General features: G+C 44.9%; 1 protein-coding gene across 11 annotated transcripts in view; it reads right to left on the reverse strand.

Annotated features, from left to right (window-relative positions):
• CAMK2B (calcium/calmodulin dependent protein kinase II beta) overlaps positions 1-27,584 on the reverse strand; it is a 194,562-nt gene that overhangs the window by 129,909 nt on the left and 37,069 nt on the right. Inside the window, exon 1 of one of the 11 annotated variants that reach the window (XM_066593146.1) lies at positions 8,869-8,884. The exons of the other annotated variants lie outside the window; for them this stretch is intronic. The gene's annotated coding sequence lies outside the window, so the exon portion shown is untranslated. Of the gene's footprint in view, positions 1-8,868; positions 8,885-27,584 lie in introns of those variants that run through there. 11 annotated transcript variants of the gene reach the window in all.

Consider the following 27,584-nt stretch of genomic DNA (forward strand, 5'->3'; position numbering starts at 1 on the left):
TTTTCATTCAATCATGGATAAGAATTGTGTATTTCACGTGCAGAAGAAAAATCGCAGAGTGCTCTATTTTGCCGCGAAATCCATGCAGACGGCCTCCTTGATGTCAGTGGAGGTGTCCGACCTGCAGCCCATATTCAATGTTAATACTGCTGGCACCCGCGTCATCCTTATGCAACAGTGTGGGAAATACAAATAAAGAAAAAAACTGTACTGCGCATGAACGCCTGCAAGACCCCACGGTCTCCGCAGTATATTTAAGGGAAGTACGGAGGGTCACAGACCGGTCTCACAGCCGGAATCAGACCCGCTCGTGTTAGCCCGGCCTAAAAGTGACTTCATACGTGCGTATGCGTTTCTGTGCGCAACTCAGAGCAACATGCTTGCGCTATGAACTAATCTTTTTTGCACGTGTTTCAGCACATTTTACTGCACTTTCTGCGCACAGGACACAGACACGCCCCGATTTAAATGGCTATTTAGCTTAATGAGTTTCAGATGTGTTCTTTTTCCAGAGGACTAGCAGTTTTTCAGGTATCCACTTACATATTGCATATATTTGCACACCCCATAGTCTTTTTTAAGGGACCTTTGGTGCGCAAAAGCGCATAAAACTAGAGCATACACGCGCAAATACACCTGTGTGAAGCCGTCTTTATCTGTCGAAAGGCCTAAAACATATATATCGACTTATGTGAGGTCCGGCACATATTATTAAAGAATCCTTATTATAAAAATGTATCCACCCACAATTTCAGGAAAAAATAACAAATATTTGTTGCTGTAATAACCTTCCACTATTTCGCTGTTCATTCTTGTGTGAATGAGGCTTTAACGCGATCACTGCTCATTCGCTGACTTTGCACCACTAACGCCTTCCCCAGAACACCACCAGAGAGAATGTGTATAACGACGCATGCATTTAGTTCTATTTTTGGGTTTTTTTTCCCTTTTTTTCTCTCTTGCTTGGCAACGAGGGGTTAAAATCCAGGACACATCAGGCTGATTTCCCAGATCCACGAAGTGGGGGATGCAAAGAGGAGGGGGCGCTGTAGGATCCAGCTTCTAGATGCGACAGAGTCGTGCCCATGGCAACCAGCATCACACAGTCAGCAGACCACGCGCCGGCAGGGGAAATATTTATAACCATAGATGCGATCTAGCATTTGTACTGTATCACAGTGTTATGCACTGCTATTCCTGGACTGACCTGGAATACGCAGTGCTGCCACCACTCATCCGGAGCTGACCCGCACCGGGCCTTGTCACCGTCCGTCTACCTTCCATCCATACTTTTATGTAATATTTCTACGGATCCAGATTGTATAATCCTAATAGTAGACGAATCAATGTCCCCTTCTTGCTTGCAGCCTACTGTAATTATCATGGTAATCACCCATCCGGACACTTAATCCTCCGCACCCCCCCCCCCCCATTCATTCTTCTCCAGTGAACCTGAATTCATTTCCCATGAGGAAAATGTATCTAGACACCTAACAGAAGCAAACTGAATGTTCCCAACCTCCACCCTTCATTTGGCTGTGGTGCAGCTCTCCTCCCAGCATCCCCGCGTGTGGGAAGCTGCCCGTACACTCCACCATCTGTGCCTCGCACCATCTGCATAGTGCACAGGTGGGGTATGGGATAAAGGGACGCTCACAGCATTACTCCCAGACAAGCCTAGGATATTATGAGAAAGGTATATTGCTCCGTTTTATTTCATAATACAGTAGTAAAACCTAAAGTCCTGATAGGTATGAAATATGGAACGTAGAACAAGACCGGTGACCCGTGAACTAGACCGTTACAACTTGCGACCTTGTGAACTTTTTTAAATGTAGTCTAAGGAACATGAACTTTACTGTCAAGTCCCTGTATCTGCTTTGAGATACTTGCAGATGAGGTCCCAATCCGTGGGCCACCATTCCCTACATACAGCTGCCATCAAAATTGTTCAGCCTCCCCCCCCATTTCAAATTAAGTTTTTTGCCAAATTTGTAAACTTTCACCTGTTTCCAAAAACAGTTTAAATAGATCAACACAACTAATATAACTGCAAAATCAACACAAAATGCCACTTTTAATGACTCCTGCAGTCTCAGAATTAAGTACTTAGTAGAGCACCATTAGTTATGACCTGCTGCAGGCGTGATGCATAGCCAGACACCAGATTCTGACAGCATTCCCAAGTAATCTTAGCCTATTCCTCATGGCTAATGGCCTCTGGTTCACTAATATTCTTCGGTTGCAACCGTCTTATTCAAATCCTATCAAAGATTTTCTATGGGATTCAGGCGACTGTGACGGACACTCCAGAATCTTCCAGGACTTCTTCTAAAAGCAAGCCTTGGTGGACTCTGAGGTATGCTTGGGATCATTGTCTTGTTGGAAGGTCCAATGACGCACAAGCTTCATCTTCCTCACAAAAGGCATGACGTTTACTCCTAGGATTTCCTAATACTTGATTGAATCCACCTTGCCCCACATTCTGTAGGTTTCCAGTGCCAGAGGAAGTAAAGCAGCCCCAGAGCATCACCGAGCCACCGCCATGCTTCACTGTAGGCAGGGTGTTCTTTTCAGAGTATGCTTCATTCTTCCTCCTCCAGATATAACGCTGACCCCTAGGTCTGAACAGTTCTGCTTTTGTGTCATTACTTCACAGAACAGAATCCCAAAATTTCTGTAGCTTATTTATATGGTTTTGAGTATATTAAAGCTGACTTTTGTTGTTCTTTTGGGTCCGTAAACATATACATTTTTGAGTTTTGGCATGAGGACCTTCAGAGTTTAGTAGGCACCTTACTGTGCAAATGAAAACCATAGTGCCTGCTGCCACCAAATCTTGCTGCAGGTCTTTTGCAGTCACTTGAGAGTTTTTGACTACTTGCAGCCTCAGGAATCTGGTGGCAGTCGGTGATAGCATCCTCTTTCTGCCACATCTAGGTAGTGTAGCCAGTGTTCCGTGCTTCCTTAATGATACAGTAAAATGTCACAAAGCCCTAGCCAATCCAAGTAAGTGATATGTTTTATCTCAAGCACACCTGATGCAAATAATAAAGCCCTTGGTTAGTTGTATCAGGTGTGTTTGAGAAAACATCTGATTTGCAAATATGTGCTCTTAGAAGAGAGAATAGAGAAGCATGGAGAGGACTGACCTACAGAGTATCCAAGAGTCGAACACAATTAAACGGATAGAATTAAAATTGCTCTTAGAAGGGATTCTATTCAGGTGCACCTTTAGTTGTGTTGAGCTATTTAAATTGTTTGATTGTTTTTTTTCCCAAACAGCTGAAAGTTTGTAAATTTAGCAGATAAACCTAATTTGCAATGCAAGTTGAATAATTATGATTGCAACTGTATTCGCACAACTTCAGACTTCATTCAGTAAATCTTATGCAGTAGCTCTGCCTGTGATGTCACCTCCATTGTACAGTTACCTCATTCTGAGCCATAGGGTTGTCCCTTTATGATAAATGCTCCACAGATTGACCTGGCAGTACACACAACAATCACTTATCCTACTGCTGAAATTGTGTTATAAGTTATAACACATTACGCACCATAGGTATTTAGTGGTTACTATAGTATGGGCCAAATATTCTCCAACTCAACCTCGAACTTGAAGTAACTTGAAATGACAACTACTCTGGGAACCAAAATTTGGATATCATAACCAGATATCATCCTTGCCACGTTTTAGAACATCTGAAACTTTTACCACTTGAGTACCAGTTAGGGACATGCTGCAAGAACAGCTTTTTAGAAAGATCAGCATTGATGTCAGCACAATAAGTCATTTTGTGACAGGCAAGCGAAGGCCAAATTTACGGATTTAGTCTTGACTGACATTGACTTCTCAATGGGATTTATACAGCTCCAATTAAATACTGAGATGGAGATGTTCTGTAGGCAAGGATGACATCAGTATTTATGGCTTTCTACGAATACAAAGATTCTGGAAATCCCTAAAAAACAAACATGGGACATGGAACAGTTGTGTAGACGGTGGGACAATCGGCGTAAGCATTAGCATATGGCCAGTTTGAGCAGAAGAACTATAACTCCTAATACCTAGGCCAGTTGTGCCTGAATTGTGCTTTCTGCCAATAGTAACGATAAATGATTTCACCTTATCGAATAACCCTGTTTGAGCTTCATTTTCCACTTTAATAAAATCATTGGAGTTGTTCAAACAAGACACATGAAATATAGACAGGTAGGATGCTCCTTTACTGCCATGACTCACCGACGACATAAATTATGCTGCAACAAGCAGTATTTTAGAAGAAGTACACAAGGTCTAATTAATTAAAAAGGTAATAAAAAATCCTATGAATAGTTAGTGGTGCAATAACAGCGGTAGCAATGGCATTGTCTGCAACAAGGACCTGACATAGCAACATGCAATTGGTTTTAAACGGAACTTGAGAGTAGATTCATGCTGTCCTAACCATGGGCAGCATTAAATGGGTTGTCTGGACTTATACTGTTGATGACCTTGATTCAGAAGCGATCATCAATAGTTGATCAGGCTGGCGGTCTGATGCTCAGGATCCCTGCCAATCAGCTGATCACCAGGCCCATGTCCCTGTGGATAGTGCTAAAAGCAGATAGCACTGTCCGTATTGAAGTACCAAACCAGGCCATTCAATGTTGACAGTGCTATTTCCTTCCAGCTCTGTTTGCACTGATAGCGGGTCTGCTGATCTTTTGATCATCGGGGATCCTGAGCGGATCAAATATTTAGCTATAATTATCCTAGATATCCTACTCTTCAATCAGATTAAATTCCATTGATCTATACATCGCAAGTTCTGTTTGGAGCCTTCAGCACAGATCCAGTAGAAAATCCTGGACAAAATAGCCCAGCATGCTGCTTCATTTTGTTTGGTAAAAGGACAGTTGAAATGCCAGAAGCTGGATGGACCCCACTATAGTCCATGTGGTCCATTGGGTGCTATTGAGCTCCGGTTCCACTATTTCCGTTGCTCAGCCCTGAGGACAGATCGGAGCAATGGAAATGTCATGGAGCTTTACCACAGATGTGAATGGGGCCATATTTTTGTTATCCTATGTACAGTAATGTGCAAGCGTTTTAGGCAGGTGTGGAAAAAATGCTGCAAAGTAAGAATTTTTTCGAAAATAGAAGGCGTCCCATTGGCTCCAAATTTATTCTGCAGCCGGACAACAACCCCAAGCATACAGCCAATGTCATTAAGAACTATCTTCAGTATAAAGAAGAACAAGGAGTCCTGGAAGTGATTATATGGCCCCACAGAGATCTAATCCGAACATCATGGAGTCTGTCTGCTATTACATGAAGAGACAGAAGGATTTGAGCAAGCCAATATCCACAGAAGATCTCTGATTAGTTCTCCAAAATGTCTGGACCAACCTCCCTTGCGGGTCCTTCAAAAACTGTGTTCAAGTCTACCTAGAAGAATTGATGCTGTTTTAAAGGGGTTGTCCCGCGGCAGCAAGTGGGTCTATACACTTCTGTATGGCCATATTAATGCACTTTGTAATGTACATTGTGCATTAATTATGAGCCATACAGAAGTTATAAAAAGTTTTTTACTTACCTGCTCCGTTGCTAGCGTCCTCGTTCCCATGGAGCCGACTAATTTTTGCCCTCCGATGGCCAAATTAGCCGCGCTTGCGCAGTCCGGGTCTTCTCCTGTCTTCAATGGGGCCGCTCGTGCAGAATGCCGGCTCCGTGTAGCTCCGCCCCGTCACGTGCCGATTCCAGCCAATCAGGAGGCTGGAATCGGCAATTGACCGCACAGAAGAGCTGCGGTCCACGGAGGAAGAGGATCCCGGCGGCCATCTTCAGCCGGTAAGTATAGAAGTCACCAGAGCGCGGGGATTAAGGTAAGCGCTGAGCGGGGTTGTCTCGCGCCGAACGGGGGGGGGGGGGGGTTGAAAAAAAAAAACCCGTTTCGGCGCGGGACAACCCCTTTAAGGGCAAAGGGTGGTCACACCAAATATAGATTTCTCTTTTGTTTTTTCACTTAGCATTCTGTTATTTGACAAAAAAAAACTATTTTAGAAAGCATTCTTACCTTGAAGGATTTTTTCTACACTTCCGTAAAACAACTGTACCGTACCATGTAGTCTTCAGAAATATTGAACCATACATTAGCATGATATCACTATATCATTGTATAACGTGAAGCTCCTGAGACCTAATTCAATATATGTAACAAGCCCCCACATACCATGTGCCATTTATAATACTGGTGTCTTGTAATGTGGTAGAGACATTCAGGTGCAGCTGCAACCTGTCCACCCCTATAGCTACACCCCTGCCCGGCACTATATAAAAGAAGGTGCTTAGCCGAAGCAGGGTGTGGTCATTGGGACATATAGTCGTTTACAGCTCATTTCCTGAGACCTGAACTGATACTGTGGCCATTCAATCCTTACGATCTTTTTGAGAACATGTTGGAAAATCTCCTTATGTGGAAATTTTAATTGATGGAAATACTTGAGGACTTATTCCCCACCCACTTGATATTTCAGTTTGAGAAACTCCATTTGATGTTTTATTACATAAAAAGTGTCAAATATAGTGATTCCAACATGGTCCATATTATACTTCTACTGGTCAAAGTCATGGAGTTACGACCAGTCAAGTCACTACTGCAGAAGGCTATGTTTAAGCCATTGGGTACATGCCAGCCTAGACAGATATACTGTAGATCTTGTTGTTTAGCAGTATTATTTAATTTCTGTAACAATTATTGCTCAACCTCAGGCTTTGCCCCCAAAAAGGTGTTACGTCCAACCAGGATGCGCTGGATCTGTCACCCGCAGACCTCCCACAAATGCAAATGAACAAATAACAAGTCATGGATAGAACCAAAATATGGGAAACACTGCCCCTATATAACCAAACACAGGGAAGGGCGCTGCCTGAACGCAGGGTGATCGCCCCAATAAGGACAGCCCTGACTGTGTACCTCGGCCCCTAGTTAAGTAGAAAACACAAGCAAACCAAAACTAGAAATTACAACAAGTGCAGTACTTAGCTTGAAATGCAGCTAAACATTTAAGGACCAGAGCTTTGAATGCTAGCTTAGCCATAGGCCCCCTGCACACAGGCAGAAATTCTGTGGCGGGATTTCCCGCAGAATTTCTGCCCGTGGTAGCTGCCATAGGATTGCATTACAAAATGCAATCCTAGGCAGATGGCTGCAATTTGTCCACGTGAAATCACACGAGGAAAACAAATCGCGGCATGCTCTATTTCTGTATGGGTCTTGCAGTGGGATCCGACCCGGCTGTCTGCAGGCAGCCATACAGAGACTGAAAATCAACCGCAGTTCAGTTTAGTATCAGGCCAAAGAAAACAGAAAAAAAAAAACTAGAAATGAAAACAAGTGCAGTGCTTAGCTTGAGATGCAGCCTGTAACTCAACACTCCAGGACCAGAGCTCTGAATGCTAGCTCAGCCAGCCAGAGACTGAAAATCAACCGCAGTTCAGATCAGTATCAGGCCAGGTTAAATAGCCCTAGAATTACCCACAGGTGCGACCAAGCACGTCACACCTAATACCACACCCGCTGAGCCAGAAGATGTAGAAACACATTTAAAACCCAGCACCAGACTATCAGAAAGGCAGCAATTCCAGAACTGCCGCAACAGTACCTCCCCTTTCAGAAGGGGCCCCAGGACCCTTAGAACCAGGTCGATTCAGATTGTCTGTGAAAAATTTTCACAAGCTGATCCGCATGGACATCTGCCGCCGGTACCCATGTCCTTTTCTCAGGACCATAACCACGCCAATGCACTAAATACTGTAAAGATCTCCTAACTAGATGAGAGTCCGCAATGCGACTTATCTCAAAATGAATATCCCTATCAACCACCACTGGGGCTGGCGGAGGTGAACCATTTCCTGAATCAACAAACTTCTTTAACAGAGACTTATGAAACACAGTAGTTATTCTCATCGACCTCGGAATCTCCAAACGAAAAGACACCGGATTAATTTTTCCAATAATTTTGAAAGGGGCGATAAAACGTGTACCTAACTTAAAAGACTGTTGTTTACTTTTTATGTTCTTGGTTGACAACCACACCAAGTCCCCCCACCAAGAAATTAGAACATCTATTATCCACCACCCGCTTGAAATTTTTAACCATCCTTTGAAGATTCTTCTGAATATCTTCCCACACCGCCTCAATGTTAGAGGAGAACCCATTCTCCTCAGGTACCTCTGACACTTCCTTAGAAAAGGGACCAAAACATGAATGGAACCCATAATTACAAAAGGAAGCCGACATCCCCGTAGATTCCAACGATCTATTGTTAAGTGCAAATTTAGCTAAAGGCAAAAACCCCAACCGATCCTCCTGCCTCTCTGAGGCATAACACTGCAAGTATTGTTCCAGACTCTGGTTGTATCTCTCAGTTTGTCCATTAGTCTCTGGATGATAGGCCGACAAAAACGAGAGCTTAATACCCAACCGAGAGCAAACAAAACGCCAGAACCTGGAAACAAAGTGGACCCCATGATCGGAGATGATATTTGCTAGTAATCCGTGCAATCTCACAATATGAGTAATGAACAGTCTGGACAACATTTTAGCATTGGGAAGACCCGGAAAGAGCCACAAAATGACAGATCTTGCTAAAACGATCAACCACAACCCAGATAACACTATTAGCCTCTGAAAGTGTCAAATGAGTAATGACGTCCATAGACAAATGAGTCCAAGGTTTCACAGGCATTGGCAAAGGCATCAACCTCCCGACAGGGGAATTACCAGGCGATTTAGTCCCAGCACAAACATCACAGGATGAGACAAAGCAGAATACATCTCGTCGCAAAGACGGCCACCAAAAAATTCTTTTGAGTAACTTACGGGTATTATTAATCCCTAGATGACCAGCCAACATGGAACTATGTACTTCAGAAAACTCTTGGAACCTCAAATGAACAGGGACAAACAGCTTGCCGACAGGAAGACTTGCTGGAGCTAAATCCTGCACTTTACGGGCCTGCTCCTCCAAATATAGTGAAACCGCAGACACCACAACCCCCTCCGAAAGAATGGGCATGGGAGGTTCATCCGAAATCACCAGTACAAAACTCCTGGAAAGAGCACCGGCCTTAATATTTCTACTGCCAGGATGGTATGTAACTAGGAAATCGAAACGTGAAAAAAATAGTGACCATTGCGCCTGTCTCGAGTTTAGTCTTTTGGCTGACCCTAGGTCAATTAGATTTTTGTGGTCCGTAAAAACCGTTAGCTTATGCTGAGCCCTTTCTAAGAGGTGCCGCCACTCCTCAAATGCCCACTTAATCGCCAACAGCTCTCTGTCACCAATGTTATAATTTTGCTCAGCAGTAGAAAATTTACATGAGAAAAAAGCACGACGAAGATCTTGCAAGGTACTACTTCCCTGAGACAGCACCGCCTTCTGAGGCATTAACCTCCACCACAAACGGTCTGGATGCTCTAGAACTGGGGCCTTCACAAAACATCTCTTCAAGGCATGAAAAGATTATAATGCCCTTGGTGACAATTTAGAAGGGAAACAGCTCTTCCTTGTCATATCCGGCAATGGTTTGACCACCACTGAAAATCCTCTGATAAACTCCCGATAATAATTTGCGAACCCCAGAAACCTCTGAAGCGCCTTCACATTCTCTGGTAACACCCAGTCCTGCACCACCCGGACCTTCTCCGGATCCGTCTTGAAACCTGTCGGGGTAATAATGTGTCCTAGAAATGTGATCTCTTGAGTGGAAAAAACACATTTTTCCTATTTCGCAAACAAACTATTATTGCACAAAGCTTTGAGGACTTGATGAACATGAGAAATGTGTGAATCGAAATCGGATGAAAAGATAAGAATATCGTTGAGATATACAAGAACGAAGCGGCCAATAAATTTATAGAGGACTTCATTAATAAAGAACTGGAAAACTGCAGAAGCTTGTTGTTAAACCAAACAGCACCACCAAGTTCTCAAAATGCCCTTCAGGGGTGTTAAAGGGGTTGTCCCGCGAAACAAAGTGGGTCTATACACTTCTGTATGGCCATATTAATGCACTTTGTAATGTACATCGTGCATTAATTATGAGCCCTACAGAAGTTATTCACTTACCTGTTCCGTTGCTAGCGTCCTCGTTTCCATGGAGCCGTCTAATTTTCAGCGTCTAATCGCCAGACTAGACGCGCTTGCGCAGTCCGGGTCTTCTTCTCTTCTGAATGGGGCTGCTCGTGCCGGAGAGCGGCTCCTTGTAGCTCCGCCCCGTCACGTGCCGGTTCCAGCCAATCAGGAGGCTGGAATCGGCAATGGACCGCACAGAAGCCCTGCGGTCCACCGAGGGAGAAGATCCCGGCGGCCATCTTCAGCAGGTAAGTAAGAAGTCACCGGAGCGCGGGGATTCAGGTAAGCACTGTCCGGTGTTCTTGTTTAACCCCTGCATCGGGGTTGTCTCGCGCCGAACTGTTGAAAAAAAAAAAAACCCGTTTCGGCGCGGGACAACCCCTTTAAAAGCGGTTTTCCATTCTACCCCTCTTTAATCCGAATCAAATTAGATGCCCCTCATAGATCTAATTTTGAAAAACAGTTGGCACCATTCAGCTGTGCAAACAGATTCGGAATGAGAGGCAATGGGTATGGATTACGCTTGGTGATCTTGTTTAGCTCCCTGAAATCAAGACAGGGCGGCAACCCCCCATCCTTTTTCTTAACAAAAATAACTCGGTGGCCAGAGGAGAATTTGAGGGACGTATGTGTTTCTTTCTTAAACTGTCCCAGGTGTAAACCTTTAGAGCCCATCTCTTAGGAGCAGTCAGGTTCTACATGCGGCTTTTAGGCAGTTTACTGTCTGGGATGAGTTCAATAGAGCAATCCCCCTCCCTGTAAGGTGGTAATTTGTCTGACCCCCTCCTGCGCAAAGACATCAGAGAAGTCAGATAGAACAATCAGGCAAACCATCCACTTGCACACACCTTTACATATATACAATACCTTTTACAGAAAGGGCTCCATTTAGAAATGTCTACCCTCTCCCTATCCACCACGAGATTATGCAATCGCAACCAAGGCGAACCAAAGACCACTTGCGTTGGAAGGGATTCAATAATATATAGCAGGATAGTCTCTGTATCAAATAATCTGATCTTGAGAAAAAGATCTGGAACACAGAACTTCAAACACTTCTGTGTTAGTGGAGAGGCATCAATGGCAGAGACCGGAATGGTTGAATCCAGAGGTTTTACCTCTAACACCAAATGTTCTACCATCTCCTCATGAATTGGATTGACAACAGCTCCACAGTCCAAAAAGACTGTGATCTGACCCCTATCACCCACAAAGAATATCTCAGTGGGAAGAACCAGCTTGCAGGACGACATACAGGCAATCTGTGGGCCTAGAGGAACCTTTCCTCTAACCTCCAGGCCACCTAGTTTTCCGGCTCTGACCGGCTGCGAGGACAATTCTGCCCAAAATGTCCCGTCCAACTGCAGAGAAAGCACTGTCCTCCGACCTGACCCCTCTTCTCTCTACTGACCTTGTTAGCTAATGAACCCAGTTGCATGGGTTCCTCCCCCTTAGAAGGCAAGAAAACAGAAGTAGAGGAAAGCTCATTACGCCTTTCCCTAATCCGTCTACTTATTCTAATGGCTAAAGACATTGCCTCATCAAGACTTTGGGGAACTGGATAAACTACCAACAAGTCCTTAATTTTATTAGTGAGACCACAGTAGAACTGGCTTCGCAAAGCAGGGTCATTCCATTGAGTCTCAGTCACCCAATGGCGGAATTCAGCGCAGAAATCCTCAATGGAAAAGTCTCCCTGATGTAAAGCTCTGAGCTTTCCTTCTGCCAGTGACACCCTATTGGGGTCATTAAAGATTAACCCTAGGATGTTGAAGAAACGATCCACGAAGGACAAAGCTTCAGAGGAGGGAGACAAGGAAAAAGCCCATGTCTGTGGAGCCCCCTGCAGCCTGGAAATGGTGATGCCAACCCTTTGTAACTCGTCACCAGAAGACACAGGGCGTAATCTGAAATACAGCTTGCATGACTCTGTAAAGCAGAATTTTTTTTGTCTATGGATGCCTGCAGACGGCCGGGTCAGATCCGGAAGCGAGAATTCTCGCCGTGGGACCTGAGCGCCTGCAGAGAGCAGCGCGTTCTCACCCGCGCCCCGCAGCTCCGGATCTTTCATGTGCCGGCTGCCGGGCAGCCGGCGCATGCGCAGACCGGAGCCGGTGGCAGAAATAGAACATGCCACGGTTTGTTTGCCGCACGCGATTTTGTGCTGCCAAACCGCGGCCGTCTGCATAGGATTGCGTTTGTTAACGCAATCCTATGCAGGCTGGCAGCGGCGGAAATCCCGCGCGGAATTTCCGCCCATCTGCAGGCGGCCTATCTCCAGAAAAACAGTCTGACAGCTCGAGTTTAGGCTCCTTACCTGAAGCCCCCAGGATCAGTTGCTTTACTTCAGCAACTTCAATTGCCAGCGCCCTCAGCTGATTTGACAAAATCTCAATGGGGTTTATATCAGAAAGTGTAATATATCCCACCGAGTAAGTGAGGCAGTTGACTATTATGTCCAACCAGGATGCGCTGGATCTGTCACCCGCAGATCTCCCACAAATGCAAATGAACAAATAACAAAACAGGGATAAAACCAAAATATGGGAAACACTGTCCCTATGTAACCAAATACAGGGAAGGGCCCTGCCTGAACACAGGGCGATCGCCCCGATAAGGTCAGCCCTGACAGCGTACCTTGGCCCCTAGTTGACCCTATGTGGGAAAGGGAAAACAAAAAAAAGCAAAACTAGAAATGAAAACAAGCGCAGTACTTAGCTTGAGATGCAGCCGGCAACTGAACACTCCAGGACCAGAGCTCTGAATGCTAGCTCAGCCAGACAGACTGAAAATCAACTGCAGTTCAGCTCAGTTTTAGGCCAGGATAAATAGCCCTAAAATTACCCATAGGTGCGACCAAGCATGTCACCCACTGAGCCAGAAGATGTATAAACACATCCAAAACCAGCACCATACTATCAGCAAGGCAGCAATTCCAGAGCCGCCGCAACAATAGAGCTGTAGTTAGTTAGAGGGGGGCTTCAGGACACATTCGCTGGGTGAAAGGAGAGTTACCACTGGCACCAGCAACAGGAGTTAAAGGAGTTTTACCACTAAAGACATTTATCCCCTAGCCAAAAGAATTGGATAAAGCTCTAATCACTGGGGGTTGGATGTGGCGCTATGTATGCTTGACTGCTACTTTGTTCACTATTATGGAACAAAGGAAAATCAATGCACAGCACCACTCCATTCATATGGGGCATTCAGGAGACGCCATCCTTGGGATCATTGGGGATCCAACCACTGTACATAGGAGATAAATGTCTATAATGGGGAACATATTCAATAATGAAGCTTTAATAATAGGGATTAGTGATGAGCAAACTTTTGAAACATTTGGTCCAGCTGGTTCATACAATTTTGACAAAAAGTTTGGGTCAGTCCAAATTAGTTCAAACAGAACTGGAACTTCATCAACACCTCTAAAACTGGAGTATATTAGAAGAAAAAAAACAAAAAGGAAGATGAAGTTAGGAAATAGGGAAAGAGAAAAAAGGAGGAAAAGGAAAAAGAAAGAGGTAGGAGGAAGAAGAAAAAAATGAAGAATAAGGTTGATGAAAAAGAAGAAGGGAGAGGAAGAGAAGAAGAAAGGAAAATAAGAAAGAAGAGAAGAAGGAGAAAGAAAAGGAAGGAAGAGGAAGAAGGAAAAAGAAGAAGCAAGAGGAAGTAGAAGGAAGAGGTAGAATAAGAATGGAGAGGAAGAAGAAGAAGGGAGAGGAAGAAGAGGAAAGTAAAAAAAGGAAATAAGAAGGAAAAGGAAGGACAAAAAAGGAGGAAGATGGAGAAGAGGCGAGAGGAAGAAGGAAGATGAGGACGAAGAAGAAGGGAGAGAAAGAAGAAAGAAGAAGAAAGAGGAATAAGCCACCTTAGTGGGCTTGGCCAAGATGAACCGCACAAGGGTTGGGTTTTCGCCAAGCCGAACTTTTAGCAAAATTTGACCTGAAATAGGGATGTATATTATTTAGGGTGCAGACTCACTTTTCATGGTCTGCTTCCCAACATTAAAGTGTTGGGGGCAGAGCAAGTTCATAACTGGGATGCTGAGTTATAAATTTAGACATTCACACAAGCATATAGAGAGTAGTATGTATTATTTTGTGGGATAGATGCAGATTCCGATCTAGGCTTACCTTCATTTGGGACAAAGATGCAATTTGCCGCCCCACAGGAGCCCTCTACCAAATTACTCTGACCAAAGCAAATAGGCTTTTTGAGCACCCCAGACACAGGCCCTCCTCTAGGTATACCTCTGGTTTTTGGAGTATGGGAGCAAACTTGAGTACCCACAGGAAACCCACACAAGCACAGGGATAGATTCGAAGTCAGGACACCCTTGTTTTATGCTTTGTCATACTGCGACACCTATAATCTAGAAAGATTGCCCCATAGAGACAAATAGTAGTAATGTGAAGTAGGTTCTGCCTTACCATGATCACCGAAAGTCTCTAAAGTTACTATTAGAGTTGAGCGAACGTACTCTGCCGAGCTTGATACTCGTTCGAGTATTAGCATACTCGATGGTGTTCGCTACTCGAGCGAGCATCAAGCCGCATTCGACCCCGCCCCGGTTTTGGCCCCTCCCCGCTGTGACATGTCCGTTTTGACCCCTCCCTGCTGCGACGCTGCGCACGTCAACGGTAGTTTGTGGCTGGCTTGAGGGAGAGAGAGAGAACAAAAAAAAAAAGCTTGGCAACCGGCGGGTCCCATACAGAAATGCTTGAGTCTCCCATTAAAGTCAATGGGGTTCGCTACTCGAATATAGCTCTCAAATTTTACGAAAAGCTCGACTCGAATAACGAGGACCCGAGCATTTGGGTACGCGCTTATCTCTAGTTACTATATATATTATATTTTTACAGCTTCAGAAGCAAACAAGATAATACTTATAATAATGATTGTACAATATAAATCCCTCAATCCTATTTCCAAAAAGAAATAGTAACTGATAAAACAAACATGCCGCATGTTGAATTTCTTCTCTTCATCACAACCAATTATTCTCTCTTCAACCCCCTTCCCACTCTCCACCCATAAACTTCTACTGATTAATCACAGCGCAAATCCTATTTCCTTTTAGAAATACATTTAGAAGCACTGGTGTCGGCGGATTTATGTACCCACACATAGGTACTATTTAGGGCTTAAGCATTGACGCTTGTTTATGTGCAGCACAATGCTGCATTTATTTATAATGGTTATTTCATGCCTAAAATCCACTATTTTGTTTATACTGCATGCTGATAAAGCTCAGAATAGAACCACATCACAAACCTCAAGACTGAAATCACTATTGTACTTAAGGCTACATAGTAGCAATCCGTAAATATGTTTTTTTTTACATAAATGGGTTGAGATTTACTAAACTACAATGATGCCTCTACCCAGTGCCAGTCACTGCATTGGTTGCCCATCCACTATAGAATACAATTTATACTCATCACTGTCATTAATAAAGCTCTCCACAGAGCTGCACCACCCTATATCTCCTTCCTCGTCTGTCTACCACCCTACCCACGCTCTCCTTTCTATTAGCCACTTTACAATAAGTTCGTCATTAATCTAAACCTCCCACTTCCGTCTGAAAGATTTTTGCTAAGCTGCACTAATTCTCTTGAATGTGCTACCCCAGACATTCAGGCTAATTCCCAACACCTCCCGTTTTAAACATGCCCTAAAAATACATCTCACTAGGAAGACATACCAATCCCCTAATCTAACCCTTTCCGCTTACCCCTCTTCTAAATCCCCCTCACAACCCAGCTTCCTCAATTTGACTGCTTTTCCCACATCCCATACACCTTGATGCACTTCATATCTGTACATATCTGCCAGCCGGTGACCGGCTCATACAGCTCTATGTACAGTGCTATGTCAAAAGTCGTGGGACAGGAATTAATATTGTGTTCCCTCTAGCCTGGCAGAATGCAGCAACTTGATGTAGCATCAATTCCACAAGTGGACAGAAGACGTCTAGAAGAATGTTGAGCCATGTCTAGATAGCCATCAACAGCTCCGTGGTATTTGTAAGTGCAGGATCTCGGGTGCAAATGGATCTCTCCACCAGATCACATAAATGCTCGATTGGGCTCCTGTTGGGCGAACGTGCAGGCCACATCATGTCTATAAAGAGACCTTTTAACCCTCTGTAGGCACCACAGCCTAGATACGACTGCTACCTCTGTACCTATATAGTTAAGGCCCTTTAACGCCTTAACAGGAGGCAAGTCCTGGGCGCCTGGTACTTAGCGCATCAAAACGTGAACTTATGTCCTGTGTTTAAAGTGATGCTGCTGTGACGATCATGGCAACGCTAAAGTGATAGTGACATCATCAGTTGCCAATCACAACATGCTATTGATGGACCAATCACAGCGCAGCAGCGGGAGTTCATGCTGTTTACATTGTAATCTCTCCACCCACCACAACGCAGTATTGGCAGTTGGAGAGAGCATTACGATTTAAATAGTGTGAAAGATTACAAAAATTACCAGCGACCTGTGGTCACCCACCCAATAAAAACATTTTTTGTGCTTCTTTCAAGTCCAAAACAAATTTATATATCTATAGTATGGTTGACAGGATGTTTACTGTGCAGGAGGCTTACGCATTTATTGCATCTTAGTCAGACTCAACTGTTGACTATGCAACTTTTCTTGCATAGTGCCATGCGGAAAACACGGGTGTGGTATAAACTGTTTGTGCACATCATACAGATAGCTCTGTATACTGCCTACCTGCTATATCTGTGCTGGCTATAGAAAAAGTTTTTAAATTGAAAATTAATTAGGGCCTGTCTGTTTAATGCTATAGACATTGCACAGGCTCCATTGGGCAAATACAGGGCAGCAGTGACAGGTGACAAGTCGGATCCTTTTTGGACTGGGCTCTACAAAGCAATACCACCTATACTTGTTTGATGGCGGCCCCGGTTCTATCCCTCGTGTGAGTAGGGTTATTAAATCATCTGTAAATATCTGTACAGTTCGTAAAAATAGAGAACTACTTTCTATGAAGCCATAATCTTTGCGTTATATCATGGTTATATTATGAAAGAAGAGAACGGTGGAAGTCCTATAGCGAGCGGCTGTGTAGATGGCACAGCATGGTGCCAGGATCATCTTAGGAGCCATAGACTACACATTTGGAGAAGTGAGAACAGAGAATGTTATCTTATTAGATTTTTTTAGTTATCTGCAATTTATATTAAACCAACTCATATTACTTGAAACTGAAGTTATTTCATAAGTAATGGTCTTGTATAAAGATTAATAGAAGATAAAGGTTGAATGAAGGTGAGAAGTGTTTAAAGTGAACCTCCAGTCCCCTATCAAAATTTGTTCAGGGATTGAGGAAGTGTTAGGGCGACTTCACACTGGCGAGAAAATCAGGCGAACGCATGATTATGAAACCAATGAACTTCAATGGTTTCCTTTTCATTTGCGATGTTTTCACTCCTGCGACGCTGCGTGAAAACAAAATCAGCAGCGCCCACCCCATTGAAAGCAATAGGAGAACATTGTGATAGCCTGCTGCTGCTGTGATGGCAGGGGATACCTTCATCCCCGCGGGGAGTTCCCTCATCACTGAACACTGTGACAGCAGAGCAGGGTGTTTAGTGATGATGGGACTCCTCGCGGGGATGAAGGAATCCCTTGCTGCAGCTGCCACAGCAGTGGCAGAGGATCGCAATGTTCTCTCATTGTTTTCAATGGGGCCGTTGCTGCTGCCACCCCATTGACAGCAATGTGATGAAGGGATTCCCAGCAGTGATGTGAGGCTGTTTTCACATGAAAACTCCTCCCACCCTGGGGTTTCCCATGGATTGCGAGGGCGATATCAGGCCATGAATCACAACCCGATATCGCTCTCGCCAGTGTGCAGGGGCCCTTATATTACCTTTCAATCATGCATGTTCAGTTTTGGTGCACCATGGGAGTGTATGGGGGGGGGGGGGGGGCACAAATGCACACATGATACCCGTGCAATACACTATACAATTCCGTGGGGAAAAGAAGACATCGGGAACTAATTAGCCTAAATAGCCATTTTACTTGAGGTGCGGCTGGCCCACACCCAAGTGAAATGGCCCACCTAGTGCAGAAAGACAGTAATATGTGCGAAAATGTGTGCAAAAAAGACACGATCACAGAAAAAAGACGTTGTGCTATGTTTTTGCGCATTCGTCCGTGTGAAGACTCCCTTAGCGTATTTTTTCTCAGTGGAATTAACCCTTAGCGCTTATTCCCGTGGGCATGTATGCCCACGCATTGCGCAAAGAATAGAACCCTTTGTTTTTAATGGGTTCCTTCTCACTGTTCGTTTTTTTGCTCGCACATTTCGTTCGCGTGAAAATAAAAACAGAATATGCTCTATTGTTGTGTGCATTTGCGCACCAAAGGTCCTCATAGGAGTCTATGGGGGTGCAAAAAACTCTGTATACCCGCAAACACTGGCACCTAATTTGACTTCTATCAGGGTGGGGTTAATTCTCCCGCCTATGTCAGCAAGCAGTGCCTGCCCAGATGTGCACAGTATTTGCGCAGAAATGCTTACTAAAAACACTCCTTTACTGCGCAAATACGTTGCACAGGAGCGAGCGTTTTTGCACCTACGCCTGTGTGAAGCAGCCCTTAGACTACCCAATGTGCACTGAGCACTGGTGGTGCAATGGTCATTTAAGGGCTTATTCACACAAGCATATGTGTGTTGCGGCCAAGAAACATAGATGTAACACACATCCGATAGCACTTAGTCTCCCGTCCATGTGCCGTCTGATCTGAAAGCACCATGCATATTGCATGACCTACTTTCATCCGTGAAAACGAACTAGAATAAGACATGCAGCAATTTTTTTCACACAGTCTGATGGCATTCGAAAATTGTGCATGTGACTAGCCTCATAGGATATAAGGCAGCCATGTAATACACATACAGCATACAGCCCCATTATACATCTATGTCAATAAGCCCTAAAATATTACACATTGCTCGGATTGGCCAGCGCCTTTCAAATCAAAAAGCAGCATGCAGCGTCTGGCTACTGGCGCACACAGTGACAGGAGCGCTGCAGCCATGCTGGAGAATGAAGATGAGCCTAGTGAAGGAAGCGGACTGGCAGCACGGGCAGCTCTATAGGAGGAAATACAGCACCAGCTCATATAATGGGCAATTCCACTGCAAAAGGGAACACCTGGGACTCATTAGACTAAATACCCATTTAAATTAGGGCATATTCGTCTGCTGTGTGCAAATGAACATGTCCCGCGTGCGCAACAAATACAGTAGAATGCGGTGATATGCTAAAAAAAAAGCCTTGTACATAGATTTTTGGGTAAGAAAGTCGCGCCGGGAAAAATAGGACATCGATGACTGCAAACGGTCACTGATTTTATACAGAGCGTGAAAAGATAGGTCTTGCCCTAGCTTTTCCTGAGATACCCTGGAGACTCCCTAAGGGCTCTTTCCCATGAGCGCAGGTGTTTTTAACGTGCGTGAATGAGTGCACAAATATAACGTTTGTGTGCCTGGCGCATATACGCCAAGGCCGCAATGCTGTTGCCTGCCCCCCTCACTGGCTCACCTCCTCTCTCCTTCCCTCCGGCTGTTTGCAATGGGAGTGGGCAGGGCAGAGCTAAGCAACCGCCCAACCCCCTCCTCACCCCTTGTCTGCAGCCAGCAATGGGGGAAGTAGAGCTTAGCTCCTCCCCCATCCTGCCCCCTCCCATTCCAAACAGCCAGAGGAGAGAAGACGCTGCTAAACTCCCTCCCGACTCCCTTCTCTGGCCGCTGTCATTGGCTCCCATAGTAGTCTATGCAGCGATCGACGTATTCCGGGCACAAAGATAGTTCCAGGACTATCTTTGCTGCCTGGCGTAAAAGCACCTGGCGCTATATTTGCCAGCCAGGCACTTTTACACCGCAGGAATATGCCTGTGTGATCTGATGCATTGGAATCGGGACTCAATTGCAGCTAATCTTTCTTTATGTGATTTTTCACCGCGTACGGCCGAACGTAAAGACGCATACGGTCATGTAAAAAAGGCCCTAATTGTGCGCAAGCAAATCTGTGCAAAAGTGACTTTTCTCTTATCTGATATTTATAAATAATCACAGCTCATGATAATTGGAGCGCACATACGTCTGTGCCCTAAGAATATCTGTCACCCCATAATATCCCACCTGCACAAATCAAGAGGCTGTTACCCAATGTCGACCAATGACGATTCTTCATTTTTGTAGGCTAGTTTAAAAAAGCACCCTGAGGTTACATTCACACGGGTGCGATATCGGGCCAAGAAGCTCAGCCCTATATCACACTTGTCAACATGCATTTTAAGAGTTTTGTGTGTCTTGCAAAGCATAAAACTTACCTGAGATTCGCATTCGTGTAAAAGGAGCCTAAGGGCTCCTTTAGATGAGCGTATTTTTCTGCTCGCAAAATCTCACTTACAGAATGCGGAGAATAGAACACATTGATTTCAATGGGTTCATTCTCATTTCTTCTTTTTTTGCACGCGCGCTCTTGTAGGCCCTGCTCTATTTTCTGCGCATCTGCACACCATTGAAGCTCATGAATGTCTATGGAAGGTGCATGGGTACGCGCAAAGCGCTGCGCAAACCGGCATCTCTTCAGGCTCAATAGCCCTTTAAATCAGGGCGGGGTGATTTGCCCGTCCATGTGAACTAACTAATTAACTTAATTGCCCATTTTAATGAATGGGAGCATGCTTGCGTGCTTTTTTGTAAAATACATACTTGTGCATGCAAATACGCCGCGCAAAGGCAGACGTAAATTCACTTACGCCCGTCTGAAATCGGCCTTAGAGTAGATGTTTTGTATTATAACCCATGTAGCCATCAAGCCGTTTGTAATAAATGTCCTCCTGCATGATAAAGTGCCTTGTCGGCATGTGCGCGGTGACGGAACGCTACACGTGCTATTAGGATTTACCCAACAGATGTTGGCAACTTCCTCAGAATCAGGCTCTTATGTCAGCAGTTTACATTGTAAGCACATCTCACCCGGCTTCCCAAAGGTACTCTCATTAATAATCCCACTCCACCATAGAAATTCCTAATCAGCAATTGCTGAAAATATCATCACAATACATGCATTTTCTTTCTAGTAATAACAGTTCCAGGGTGTATTTACGGGGGTCGCTGTGATGATTTGGGGGATTTTCTTTTATTCCCCATCCGGTCATTGTCATTGTAACTTATCCCTGGAGAATGCTTCTTCCTACTATCCCTAAATTCTGCATTATTTTCATTGTCAGCAGTCCGGCTGCTCATTCATCCTACTTCCAATTTTGCTATTTAGGCCAAATGCACACGGCCGGGTCAGATTCCGCATACGGGATGCCACAGTGCAATCCGACCCTGTGCCCAGCCAGGGACCCTACTGTACCTGTCCGAACGGCCGGCGCACATGTACAGTACAGATAATACTGTGCCGTCACAAGGCGATGACGCAGATCCCGTGGCCTTTCCATAATGCCATTGCAGAAGGGCCGCAGATCGGACAGGTTCCATTCAAAAGTAATGGAATCCGCGCTGGAATAGAACATGTTGCGATTTTCCCTCGGCAAGTGGAAAATTGCAATTGATTTCCACTCGTTGACAGGAAAAAGGAATTTTCAATAGCATGTGTATGGACAGTGTTTGCTGCGGAATCCGTTGGCAGACGCCCGCTCCAGATTCCACAATTCAAATACGTCCGTGTGCATTCGGCCTTACACTCCAATTTCATGTTCCTTTTGTAGTGGTCCAGTTTATGCTTTCCTGTCCCCTTCATAATGTCATACATGTTTGTCTCATGTTGATGCTCTGTGCAAAACGGTCTTGTCATTGTGTGATGAGTATTGCACAGCTGCAGCATGTGATGGGTTAAGTGTTTGCAGATTGTTTGTAAATGTAACAATTTTATCCTGTCACATGGCATGAAAGAGGTGATAAATGTGAGTGCTTGAGAGCGGGAAAAGGGTCGAGTTCCATGTCTTCAGGAGTGGTAGTCGGGAGGTCCAGCTACATGGGGGCACCTTCATCCCCTATCTAGTGAAGCATGGAAGAGGAGGAGAGCCTTCCCGTTGTGGATGTACATGTGAGAAGAAAGTGAGCCCCACTTAAGAAGAGCGAGAGCAAGAATAGGCGTGTGCAAGTGCGCATCAAGGTCCGGTGCAGAGGTACTATACATCTTATATTTTCCTACGTGGCCATCTGAAGTCTGGATCACTGCATAGAGGTACACCCTTTTGTCTGTCACGCACTGTTTGATCTGAAGTCTGGGTCACCGTGTGGAGGTACTACTGTCAAGTCTGTTTATTGCCTGCACTGTCATCACTTCAAATTGGGCCTTGTATTTTACCAAAGTTACATTGAATAAAGTTATTGCAGGCCCTGACGATTCCCGGGGACCTGAGGTACTATTGAACTGTCTGTGGCTCATTTATTTCCCCGCTGATGTTCATGCCGGGAGTACCGGAACAGTGGCGTCACCCGTGACAAATTCCTCCACTCCTGTTTTCCTGTTTATTGGGCATCCCCATGCCAAGGGTGTCCGGAAGAGGCCTGGCGATGCCCTGGCCTTGACTACGTGCTTCCCTCCAAGTGCATCTTGCCCTCCCAGCTCCTCAGTGTATGCCATGTGTCTGGGGTCACCCTACGGGACGCTGCACCTTTTCATTCTAGATTGTCTGCAGTCGTGAACAATGTGATAATGTATTGATCTCATACAACTGTGCCATCTTATATGGCATAGAGGCCTTTAGACCTTCTCAAGCACTAGGGCCCTAAAGTGGTTTTCCAGGACTCAAAAAAACTCTATGGCCATGGAATGTTGCAAAACAGTGGAATAAGTCACATTTACCTCCTTAAATGGGTTTTGTGCCCTCTTTTACGCTCCGGATAGGTCATCACTAGTTGATGGACAGGGGTCTGCCACTGCTGCTGGTCATGTGACCCACTGTCCTGTGCAGAGGGACAGATCTTGTCTTAAGTGGATAGGGGAGGAAGTGTGGGCACAGGCTTCACACCCATTGAAATCAATGGAGGAGCCGCACTGCTACGGTACGTCCTGCTTGTTTCCCGGTCAGTACTGGATGTGACATCCTGACCACCAGAGAAGCAGGAAGTGACAGCTAATGAGAATATTCGGCACTGATGATCAGCTGATGGACAGACGTCCCAAAATGGCGGACACCTGTCCATCAACTACTATTCAGAGGCTATTTCATCAAGAAAAAAGAGGGCAGACAACCCCTTTAAATGGTCTTTAAGTCCAGTGCAGGGGCCCCGATCACTACCACTCCAAACCCAGAAGAAGCTGGTAGTGGTCACGTGCCATTCGTTGTGCGTGTTGAATACTCAACTGATTATAGGCTTCAGCAGTGATAATATGATGAACAGCAGGTGACCAATGAAGCCTGTGATTGGCTGAGAACAGCACAAGCTTCAAAACCCAGCTTCTTCTGGGTTTTGAGTGGCAAAAACTGGAGCATGTGTGCTGGACTAGGAGCCATTTAAAGAGATGAGTACTGCTTAATGATTAAGTTTATATAATTCTTTTCTTGAGCTCCATACAACCCCTTAAATGCGTCTGCTATTTATGTACCTCTTATAGGTGTGGCGCTCATATTAAAGAATTTTATTAATGTAAAGTTACTTGGAACAGCAAATGAGCACAAAAATAGTGCATTTTGTGTTTTTTTCTGCGCACGCGAAATGCAAGCACATGAAAGGAAGATTAGGACGAACCCATTGAAATTAATGGATTCTATTTTCTGCATATTGCAAGCGCAAATGTAGTGGCCTAGAGTTAGTGGGGCCCCTCATAATGTTTTGGGTCTGTCTCATGTCAGCGTCTTACGTGTAGTATGCATTTGGTTTATGTGTATTGCACCTCTGCAGTACTGAATGGGTTAATGTCTGGGTTATGTCTGGAAAATGTATCGTTGTGTGAGTCATGTGACTATGTTTAATATATATGTATGTGTTTGCAAGATTGCAGGAGAGTCTAGTCTGAGCGAGTTTGGTAGAACAGAAGAGAGAGAAGAGGAGAGCAGAACAGTCTAATCTAGGAGTGGAGAGCTGAAGAAGTCTGCGAGACACTGGTCGGTCTGTGTGTGGAGCATGGAGGAGCACGAGCGATGGTCTGATGCTCAGCCTGGGCCCAGCCTGCCCAGGCAACCTCGGTACAACTGTTGAGTGCTGAGAGTGAGACAAGCAGCTTCAAAGGGAGGAGAGCACAACTAACGTGAGTGTGAATCGGTGGAGAGTGAGAGAGAGAGAAAGAGTCGCCGGGAGTGGCATCAATCAGATAACTTGGACTGTGGATCATCCGAGATACCCCGAGAATCCTCCCTGTCACACCACTCTGAGTTGTTGTGTCTGTGCCAAGACTGTTGATGTGGTTTGGACTTTGTCAAGTTGCAATAAACAGACATTACTGACTGTTCCAGGTTTTGTCCAGAAAGTTTCCCTGTTTGTGGACTACTTTATTTCATCGTCAAGTTTCACCACAGAGGACGGAACGGTGGCGTCACGTGTGACAAATGGACTCAAGGTAACCCCTGGTTACATCCCCTGTGATCTCCCCCAGCAGTAACTTTGTCGGGTCCCAAGCTACCCCCAGGGGAGGAAATGGTAGAGCCCCGTGACAAGGCCTTTATCCCGAAATCTCCTTGGCTGTGGGTCCGTTCAAATAAGCATGACTGAAGGGGCCCTTACTCTATTTATCTGAGTAAGAAAAAGCCCATGTGAATACACCCATTCAAAGGACTGCATTTTTTTCTCAGTCCAGACCAATTTTTTGTGCCAGTTTTATGATTATGTGATTTTTCTATGCAATTTCGATCTGTTTTGCATCTGGTTTTTAGGGCTCCTTCCCATAAGCATATGCACAACTGTGTGTGACTCAGTGTAACTTGCACCATGAACAAGTTTTCTTTGCATGTGTATCGGCATATTTTACTGCAGCTTTTGCACCCGCAAGACATGTTCATTTGTGCGCGGCAGACCAACATGCCCCGATTTAAATGGCTACGTAGTCTACTGAGTTCCAGACATGTTCTTTTTCCAGGGGAATTACATCTGCTTGCGTATTGCAGCGCATTTGCGCACCCTCCATAGACTTTTATGGGGACTTCTGGTGCGCAAATACGTACCATAGTAGAGCATTCTGCGTCTTTTTAATTGTGGACGGGCTGCGAATCTGACGGCTTTTATTGACTTTAATGGAAGCCGTCTCTGTAGAAACAGCAGCAAAATGGAGCATCCTGCGATTTGTTTTCTGTTCCAAAAGGTCCACAAAACAAATCCGCATGCTTTAATTCTGCTGCGGACGCCCATGTCTTCCTATGGGTGGCTTGAACTGCGGATGATCTGCGCAGGTGCTCCACGCGGATTCCGCAGTTCAAATTTGCCCATGGACATTTGGTCTTACGCACATAAAACAGATCCATGATGGGCCAAATTATGTAATTTAAAGGCTTTGCAAACTTTTTTTATGGTTACTATGGTTACATGTGATAAAAACAGATCACAATCACATTAAACAATTGTAATCTGTTTATTTAATCACACCTATAGACCTATATTTCAGCCGAAAATAGCACCAAATTAGGACATGCTATGATTTTTTAACTCCTGAATGCTGAACATTCTCGGTATTAGTGTACCTTGACGCCACCGAAAGCTAGGGGTTTGACAGGAGGAATGCCCCTCCACACCCCCAGCTTCCGATAGGGTGAAGTTAGGAAGGTCCTAGCAGCACAGTGTGCATGCATGTTTCCCAGCGCTGCAGCCTTAGCCTTACTATAGTACTTAGCCTTACGTTATTACTTGTAAATGCTGCCATGTTAGGGGTGTAACATCGCAGCATTTACATGTCATAATGTAAGACTAAGTACTATAGTAAGGCTGAGGCTAAGGTTGCAGCGCTGGAAAAACATGCATGCGTTCCGCCCGCAGACTCCGTTCCCGCCTCAGGGCTCCGTCCCGGACCTCTGCTGTCACAGCCATTGCGCCGGCAGCAACAATGCTCCGCCATGGCCGCTCCAGGGAAACCACTCACACTTCATTATGGCTTCCCTGCTGCTGATATTTTTGGGGTCGCTGCTTGTCGGTGGCCGCAGCTGCCACCGGTGAAGGAACTTTTCCCAGGGCTGTGTGGCAGCAGCCACTGTATGCCTTTTCTATAAATGTTTAGTGGGCTCATGCTGAGCACCCTTTGCAGCCAATCAGCATCAGGGGGCGTCTCCCCCCTGTCAATCTTGACTCCACCAAGAATTCCTGGTGGCTTCAAGATACACTAATACCAACATTCTCTTTGGTCCGAAAATCAGATGGTAAAATTGTTCATGTGAATGTATCCACAAGCTGGATTGTGCTCATTGTGAAAACTATGGGATTTGTTTTTTTATGCAGATCGTGACATCAAAAATCTTTAAAAAATCACCAAGAATTCTTAAAGAATTTGTTTTAACATAAAACACAATTTGTACTACAGGTCACTTCTGGTTATACATCCTCTTTAACCTGTTAGAGACCACTTTTTACTGACCTCACCAACTGGCTTTAATCCTGACTTTTTTATATATATTCTTTATTTTTCCATTATGGTAAAAGGGAAGAGGTTACAACAAAAGTAAGGTAAAATCAAACCCTGCCTTTTTAAGGCGATTTGGCTGACTACGGACAACCAGGCTCCTGCTCTAACTGCCAGTATCAGAGAAACCACAGATCCTGGCAGGTTAACCCTTAAATGCCGCAGCTGCAGCATGTAAGCAGATGATGGGGGGTGGGGTGAGGGTGGGGCTCCTTCTGTCACCCATCGGCACCTTGAAATGCAATTGCAAAGTACCAATGGGTTCCCATGGCAGCCGGAAGCCTGACAAAGGCCTGTATTTCTGACATGTAACTTGTTAGGCCCCGCCTTCTGTAGAGTTTAATAGACTGCAGTCATATAGGCTAAATACAATGCACTACTATTATAGTGATCAAACAATTACATCCTTAGGGACTGAAAAATAGTGTAAAAAATTAAATAAAGTTTAATTTAAAGTAAAAAAAAACAAAACAATTTAAGGGCTTATTTACACCGGCGTTTTCACGGCCGGCCGATATATGCTGCTCTGTCCCGCCCACTCTCATTGCTGGCTATGGACAAGGGGAGGCCCATTGCAAACTGCTCAGAGGGGAGGAGAGAGCCGGTGAGGGGGAGGGAAGGGGGAAACTAATCAGATGGAAGCAAATAAAGGCCGGCCGTGAAAACGGTGGCCGATACGCACTCGCGTAAATAAGCCCTAAGGGCGGCTTCACATGGGCGTATGCACAAATAGTTTGCAATTTAGCTTAATTAGTTCCAAATGTGTTCTTTTTTCTCGCTAAATTGTTCAGTGTAGTGAGCAATTACACAGGTTTATTAGGTGCGCAAATGTGCACTAAAATAGAGGAAAAACAA

The sequence above is a fragment of the Eleutherodactylus coqui genome, chromosome 2, assembly GCF_035609145.1.
Source record: "Eleutherodactylus coqui strain aEleCoq1 chromosome 2, aEleCoq1.hap1, whole genome shotgun sequence".
In the NCBI taxonomy this organism is placed as follows: Eukaryota; Metazoa; Chordata; class Amphibia; order Anura; family Eleutherodactylidae; genus Eleutherodactylus; species Eleutherodactylus coqui.